The sequence below is a fragment of the Cervus elaphus genome, chromosome 29, assembly GCF_910594005.1.
Source record: "Cervus elaphus chromosome 29, mCerEla1.1, whole genome shotgun sequence".
NCBI lineage: Eukaryota > Metazoa > Chordata > Mammalia > Artiodactyla > Cervidae > Cervus > Cervus elaphus.
Window position 1 is genome coordinate 57410027 of NC_057843.1, and position 8300 is coordinate 57418326.

General features: G+C 49.6%; 1 pseudogene; it reads right to left on the bottom strand.

Annotated features, from left to right (window-relative positions):
* Window positions 1-3074: 3074 nt before the first annotated feature.
* LOC122686263 lies at window positions 3075-4051 on the bottom strand (annotated as a pseudogene).
* Between the last annotated feature and the right edge of the window lie 4249 nt (window positions 4052-8300).

Sequence of the window (8300 nt, forward strand, 5' to 3'; positions counted from 1 at the left end):
TGGCATCATCCCGTCTGGTTCCCAGCCAGGAAAGCCCTGAGAAGACTAGTACAGTGCCTAGCATTGAAAGGTTGTTGCTGAACGATAAGACGCGGGATTCTTGGCCTCCGGAGGAGATGAATTCAATCCGGCGCCAAAGATGAGGCTGGATCGCTCAGAGCTTTTGTGTAATAAAGTTTTATTAAAGTATAAAGGAGATAGAGAAAGCTTCTGACATAGGCATCAGAAGGGGGCAAAAGAGTACCCCGCTCCTAGTCTTTAGCTATATGTCATATAGTCATTCACAGTGTGTTAATGAAAAGAAAGGAATGTCATAAAATTTAGAATGGCACCAGATAATTCATCCCTGGCCATAAAACGATTGACTTGAATCTGGTAGAAGGGCAGAATACCAACAAATAGTTCTGTTTACATAGATTAGGGGAAGAATACCTGAGTAAGTAAGTTAGGCCGTTTGGCGGAACCAACTTGAAGATAGTGTCTGGGGTTCATTAACATACCTTAAGACAACATTTCCATAAGAAAAAGAAATGTATTGGTTAACTCAAGGTTTGAGAGTAGTTAGCTTTAGGTGAGACCAGGTGTCATGGCAACACAGCATGTTAAGAGAAACCTCCTTTTAAATTTGTATAGAGAAGGAAAAACAGATCGCTGGTTTTTTCCTCCTGCCGCTTAAGAGAGATAAAAATGTCTGGCACTTGCAGCCTCTTTCCTCCATTTGGAGACCCCTGCCCTTCCTGCCTCTTAACCGCTCAGCATGGTGTGTGAAAAGTGTCCAGTATATGTTAGCGAAAGGTCCAGAGGTGTTTGGACACGAAAGGCAACAAGGGGGATACAGAGGGGCAGGCAGGGGCATGATATTCATGGGGAACTGGGACGAGTTCAGAGTGTCTGGAATGTGTGGGTGGGTGGAGTGCGGTGGAGATAAGCAGCCAGTGATGAGGTTGGGCAGGTGGATGGGATCTGGCTTTTATCCTAGGAGAGATGATCAATGGTGACCTTGAGGGATTTAAGCAGGTGAGTAGTGTGATCGGATTGCTGTGGTTTTTCCATTTTTTTTTTCAGACAGGTTTTGTTGTGTTTTGTTTTTTTAGTTAGTGCAAGGACGGATTTTAGAGTCTGGCAGAGATGTTGCACTATCTGAGAGAGAGAGGAGGTTGTGGCGGCATCAGAGGAAGGAGGCGACTGACCAGGAGCTGCTGTGAGGTGGACGCTCTGGGCCGTGGTGAGCGATTGGCTGTGTGGGGCGGTGAGGGTGAGAGGACGCCTATGATGACTGCCCGGTTTCTGGCTGGGGGACTTAGGGAGTGTGGGTGCTGTTCTCTGAGAGGGTGATAGCCCTTTGGGGACAGAGGGGAGAGTTCAGCTGTAGGCAGTTTATGTGAGGTGCCTTTGGGATTCCTGGAGGGGAACGGCCAGCAGGAAGACCTCGCCGGGCAGAGCAGCTGAACCAGGTCTGGAACCCTGGTCTCCTGGCTCCACATATGGTGGTCCTTTGTGTCTCCTGATTTGTTTCAGTGACTTCTTAGAAGGCAGTGCTGTGGCCATAAGATCCAGCTGCACCCACTCGTGTCTGTCCACACGTTCAGACTAAGCCCCTGACTGCCTGGAGCAGCACAGGATCCATTCCCAAGGTGTGACAGGTGAGGGCTTCTGAGTGACAGTTCAGTTCAGTTCAGTTGCTCAGTAGCATCCAACTCTTTGTGACTCCAAGGACTGCACCACACCAGGCTTCCCTGTCCATCACCAACTCCCAGAGCTTACTCAAACTCATGTCCATTGAGTTGGTGATGCCATCCAACCATCTCATCCTCTGTCTTCCCCTTCTCCTCCTGCCTTCAACCTTTGCCAGCATCAATGTCTTTTGCAATGAGTCAGTTCTTCACATCAGGTGGCCAACATATTGGAGTTTCAGCTTCAGCATCAGTTTTTCCAATGAATATTCAGGATTGATTTCCTTTAGAATGGACTGGTTTGATCTCCTTGCTGTCCCTTGGAGTCTCAAGGGACAGTCTGGAAGTCTTGAAGACTCAAGAGTCTTCTCCAACACCACAGTTCAAAACCATCAATTCTTTGGTGCTCAGCTTTCTTTATGGTACAACTCTCATATCACTACATGACCACTGGAAAAACCACAGCTTTGACTAGACAGACCTTTGTTGGCAAAATGATATGTCTGCTTTTTAATATGCTGTCTAGGTTTGTCATAGCTTCTCTCCCAAGTAGACAAGCGTCTTTTAATTTCATGGCTGTGGTCACCATATACAGTGATTTTTGGAGCCCAAGAAAATAAAATCTGTCACTGTTTCCATTGTTTCCTCATCGGTTTGCCATCAAGTGATCGGACTGGATCTTTGTTTCTTGAAGGTTGACATTTAAAGCAGCGTTTTGAGTCTCCTCTTTCACCTTCATCAAGAGGCTCTTTATTTCCTCCTCACTGTCTGCCAATAGGGTGGTGTCATCTGCATTTCTGAGTGGCAGTTCAATAACCATCTGTTGGGAAAGCTCTGTGGAGCTCCAGAAATAATCCCCTAAAGAGTCCTGCCCTCGAGGCACCCACAGTGTAGTGAAATATTGTGGACACAAAGCAGAAGGGCTTCACTTCACTTCAGTCACTCAGTCTTGTCCAGCTCTTTGTGACCCCATGGACTGCAGCATGCCAGGCTCCTCTGTCCAAGGAATTTTCCAGGCAGGAATATTGGAGTGGGTTGCCATTTCCTTCTCCAGGGGATCTGCCCAACTGAGGGATCGAACCCAGGTCTCCTGCATTGTAGGAAGGCGCTTTTACCATCTGAGCCACCAGGGAAGTAAATTTTGAAGTCACGCCACAGGATAACTAGTTCCCCAGGTGGTGCTAGTGGTAAAGAAACCCCTGCCAATATAGGAGACATAAGAAGTCCTGGTTCGATACCTGGGTCAGGATGAACCCATGGAACAGGACATGGAAACACACTTGAGTATTCTTGCCTGGAGAATACCATGGACAAAGAAGCCTGGAGGGCTAGAGTCCATAGATTCCCAAAGACTTGGACAGGACTAAAGCGACTCAGCACCCACACACCTGCCTGACAGACTTAGAGAACCACAGGAAAGCGGGACATCTTCCTGGAGAGGAGATCTCCCCTCAGCAGAGCTATGGTGGCAGCTTTCACCTCTGTGCTCCTCAGGCTGTAGATGATGGGGTTCAGCGAGGGGGTCACGATCCCATAGAACAATGCAAGAAGCTTATCCATGTTGAGGTCCTTGGCTTTGGGCTTGAAGTACATGAAGGAGATAGTCCCATAGAAAATCACCACCACTGTGAGGTGGGCAGAGCAGGTAGAGAAGGCTTTGTGCTGGCCGGCAGCAGAGGGCACCCTCAGGATGGCAGTGAGGATGAACACGTAGGACAGGAAGATGAGCAGCAGAGGGGGCAGCGTCAGGACAGTTGAAGCCGCCATTAATAGCAGCGCATTGAGAGAGATGTCCCCACAGGCTAGTTTCAGCACCGCCAAGATCTCACAGAAGAAGTGGTTGATGACATTGTGGCCACAGAAGGGGAGGCTCCAGGTGAGACTGGAATGGAGAAGGGAGTTGGCAAAGCCTGCCCCCCAGGTCACCGCTGCCATCCACATGCAGGTTTGCCAGTTCATGAGCTCTAAGTAGCGAAGCGGCTGGCAGATGGCCACGTACCGGTCACACGCCACATGGCTAGGAGCACGCACTCTGTGGTGCCCAGCGCCAGGGTCAGGTACATCTGCAGGGCACAGCCAGGGAAGGAGATGGTGCTCTGGGTTTCCAGGAAGTGGACCAGCATGAGAGGCACAATGGAGGACGTGGCAGAGATGTCTATGAGGGCGAGGTTGCTGAGGAAGAAGTACATGGGGGTGTGCAGGCGGGGGTCCAGCATGTTCAGCCCGATGAGGAGGGCATTCCCCAGCACGTTTATGGAGTAGATGCCCAGGCAGAGCACAAACAGGACCATCTCTAGGTCGTGGTGGTCGTGTAGCCCCAGCAGGACAAACTCTGTCACGACCGTCTGGTTTGCCCCATTCATCTCAGTTTGCATCCATCTCACTCTCCCTCTTTTCCCACCTGCACCATGAAGGTGTCAGAGAAAGCACCAGTGCTCCTGGGAGCCAAGCAGCGTGGATATGTGACCTGGGGAGGGTCAGCCCTGCGTCTGGAACTCAGTTTCACCAAGGGTACAGTGAGAGAGGGGACTTCAGGTCTGCAAGCCAGCCCCCTCAGTTCTGTCGTTCTGGTGTAGCTTACAGGAGATGGGGTCCATTCTATTCGCCTAGGCCCTTCTGTCTTCTCCCCCGGCTGGCCTATGGGAGACAAGAGAATAAATTCATGTTTCTCGAGCTCCTTTTCAATCTACAGTGTTCTTGGCTATTAAGAGGAAGCACATTTTCTAGGTTACAGCTTCATGTGGCTGAATGATGCCCATCGGATTTCAGATTCATTCACTCACTGAGGATTTGTTGAGTTCCTACCCTCTGCAGGGCGTTTAGGTGCTGGGCTATAGCAGAAAGAGGACCACGTGGACAAAAAGATGCCACAATTGTAACCATTGCTATTCCTCTTTCTCTGATTAAGTGGATTGAGCTTGGGAAGGCAGGTGGGTGATGTGATGGTCACCTCATTCCTTTGGGCATAAAGGTTGAACATCTATGGCATAAGCTGTACCAGCCTTATTTCGGTGTCTCTACTTAAGATCTGAGAGCATGCATTGCTTTTTAAAGAATATACAAGAACATACTTATCCCAATAGAGCCACTGCTCACAACATTTAACTCTGGTCATAAAAGCCAATTGAGTCTCCTCTTGGCCTCCATAGAGCTTTTTAGGATAAATGATGCTGCCAATAATATTACACAGGAGGGAGAGGCAGGTTCTAATCTGGCAGAGGTGTCCTGGGTCACTGACCCCCTCTATCAAGAGAGGGTGGGAAGCAGACACAGTCTTTGCCCAGGGGCCTCCATGTCTCTTCTGAGCTGGTCTCAGTCCCTTGGGAAATGCCAGTGTCTGGAGGGAGACAGGGTCAAGTGTTAGATGGAGAGCTGTCTTGTGGCCCAAGCGACCCCCTGCTCTTAGGGATAAATAGGAGCTGACAATGAAATTTAACTTGTCAGAAGATCAAATTACCCCTCCCTCCATCTCTTCACACCTAGACTGACTTGAAGCCAATGTCCTATGACAACACTACAATCCACTCTCTCCTTCAGCAATGGTTCCCTCCCTCTCATTCTTCCTGTAGATTTGCATCTATCATTCATATCAGCGGTAAGCTTACTCTTCCTGAATAAACCTTGTTTTTCCCCAGAGTTATAACTTTCCCATGAAGTTCCCTTCTGAAGGCTTGTCCTCCCTCTTCCCCAGTAGGGAGATGCTTCTTCTCCTCTGCAGAGCCAGCTCATCTGTCCTCCTCGCCCACCTGCCCCCTGCACAGTGACCTGCTCCCTCCTTCCTCCCTCAGCCCTTGGCCATCCTTCCTCTTCTTGTGCTGCACGCCGGTCTCCTCTGTTACACCTGAGAGCAACCTGTCTACTTCCTCCGGGAACCTCATCCTGCGAATGCTTCCAAGGCCAGTCAGTCAACAGACAGTCAATTCAAAACCCAGCTCTGCAGAACAGCTTCATAACTAAGTGGAGCTGTGCAATATTGACCAAGTCTCTTGGCCTGTGAGGCTCAATTTCCTTTTGAAAAGTGGGGATTCTCTGTAGTCCAGATGAGACTCACATAAAAAAGTACCAGTAAATGACCTAGCGGCAAGGCTTCAGGTCAGAGACCGCAGCTTCAGCCACGGCACCTGCTGGATCCGTCTCCCCTCCTCCCAGACAGGACCTCCAGCGTCTGTCAGGACTCCCTCTCTCCCCAGAGCCTCTGCTGGTTTTCCTCCTCCAGCCTAAATCAGGGTGATATTGTTAAGGAAGTTTCTGGATCATAGCGGGTGGGTGATTAATCTGGGTCCGTCATTGACCGTAAATGTTACCCACGTAAACATTTTAAGGTAGGGATTCTCTTGCTGAAGTTTGGCAAAAAGGTAAATAACTGCCTGAGTGTGATGGCTTATTAATTCACATATCCAGGATATTATAACTGAGCACCTACCATGTACTGATGCTGGCAACACAGCAGAGGCTCATGTGCCTTCTTCCCTCGCGGTGTTTACAGTCATCCCCTTGTCTCTTGGTGACCTTGGCCTATTCCTTCCTCTCACTCGGCTTTAGAAACATCTAGATTCTCTTTGAGTCTGGAATGTAAAGACAGAGTAAAACTTGAGGTCTGGAAAGCAGAAGTTAAAAGGGCAGGTCTGTCCTTTAGGTTACGACTTCATGAGGCTGGGTTAAGTCCACAGCTTCTATCCAGATTCAAGTATAAGGCCTTTGTCCAGGAGTCCTGATAACCTCCAATTCTGGCACTGGACACAGGAGTGGGAGTGTTTTCAGGCAAGTAAAAGGTAGGAAACCACCTAACTCTGCCTTTCTTTCCCCACCCTTGTCTCCATCAGAGAGACCAGGTGGGAATGGCATGGATTGGAGGGCTTTGTCATCAGGCTCTGGCCTCCCCCCAGCCCCGCCTCACCTTCTGTACCTTCGGGCAGGCCTCCCCACCTCAGCACACCAGTCCCCGCTGGTGGACGAACCCCACAGCTCCTGTCCCCTCCCTCTTCTCCTGCTTTCCTCAGGCTGGAGCCCCTTTCTCTCTGTACTCATCCTCCCAGGCTCTGCTCACAGCCTGCTCCTCCCTGGGGCTGCCTTCTGAGACGTCTCCACAGCACTGACATCCTGACACCGTGGCGCTCACACAATCGTCAGCACGCCTGGTTGTGTGTTCGTTCCCTCTCACCCAGGAGACTGTGAGCCACGGAAATCACAGGGCTGAGTCCAGTTTACCCCCAGCCTCTCCAACGCCCCACCCAGGAGCTGCTGTTTAAGATCCAGCGCTTTCCTTCTGCTAAAGTCCTGATCCCAGATGTCTGACCTTGAGATCACCCTCCTTCTTCCCCCATGTGCACACACAGGATGTGATTACGAGGACCAGAGCTCTGGAGGTGCCATCTCTTCCATACAGGGACAGCTGCTCTCGCTGAAGAGCTAAATGAGGAGACAGGGGGGTTTCCTTGCAATTTAAGAGTCAGATCAGAACACATTCATGGGAATCAGGAAAGCCCATGAAGCTGTAGGCTTGTGACCCCAAAGAAATAAGACTCTGTCTAGAAAACACCATGTTGCCCGGTTACGGACAGCTTGGACTGCAACAGGGGCTCAGGCTGGCCCCACAGACAGCTGCTATCATTCTCTTGGTCCACCAAGACGGGCTGAGTTTTGGCTACACTCAAAATGGATAACCACCAAGGACATATTGCACAACACATGGAGCTCTAACCAATGTTACGTGCCAGCCTGGATGGTGGGGAGGGGCAGGGGGAGAATGCATCCTTGTATCTGAATGACTGAGTCCCTACCCTGCTCACATGTAACTACCTCAATATTGTTCATCAGCGATACCCCAAGACAAAATAAAAAGCTTAAAGTTTCAAATAAAAAAGATCTTACAGTGGAAAAAGAAAGATGAGCAGAGACTTGCTGCAGTAACACAAACCTCATGATTTTAGTGACTTACCAGGACAGAGGTTTAGTTCTCACCCTTCATATCCATGGCAGGTTTTCAGGGGACTCTGTTCCAGGTTGTCATCCTTAGAGACCCCGGCTCCACCATCTGGGACATCACCAGTTCTCACAGTTGGCGAAGAACCCAGCAGAGCATCTCACACCAGCAGGTCACTGCTCCGACTCAGAAGTGAGATGTGTCCCATCTCTCCACAGCCCACTGCCCTGTGTCATCCTACAAATGCCCAGAGGAGGAGGACCAGACATGCTGCGGAGCATTTTGCTGCAATGGAGTTTTGCTGTAGACTCAGGAAAACACTCCAGCATCTGTCTGACAGGTCTTTCATTCCATCATGTCCTGGAAAGTCAGGTTTACAGAGAATCACTGTCGAATTCTCTCCCCACTTTTAGCCCTCCTGAGAGGCAAGGTGATGCCCTGGAAGGAGCCCTAGACTGGGAGTGAGGGGTCCAGATTTGATTCTTGCCCTTGTTCCCATTCTGCTCCATGACCTTCGTTGAGTTTCTCCTTGTGTGAAATGGAATTATTCAATATGTGATTTCTTATACTCTGTCCCATCCCTGAAATATTCCCTCATCTTTCTAGCAACTTCCAACACAGGTTAACATCATATCAGTTTCATTGGCTGGTTAATCTAGTTTGAACCATTTCATTCTTATTTTAAGCTTCAGACATGATTTTAA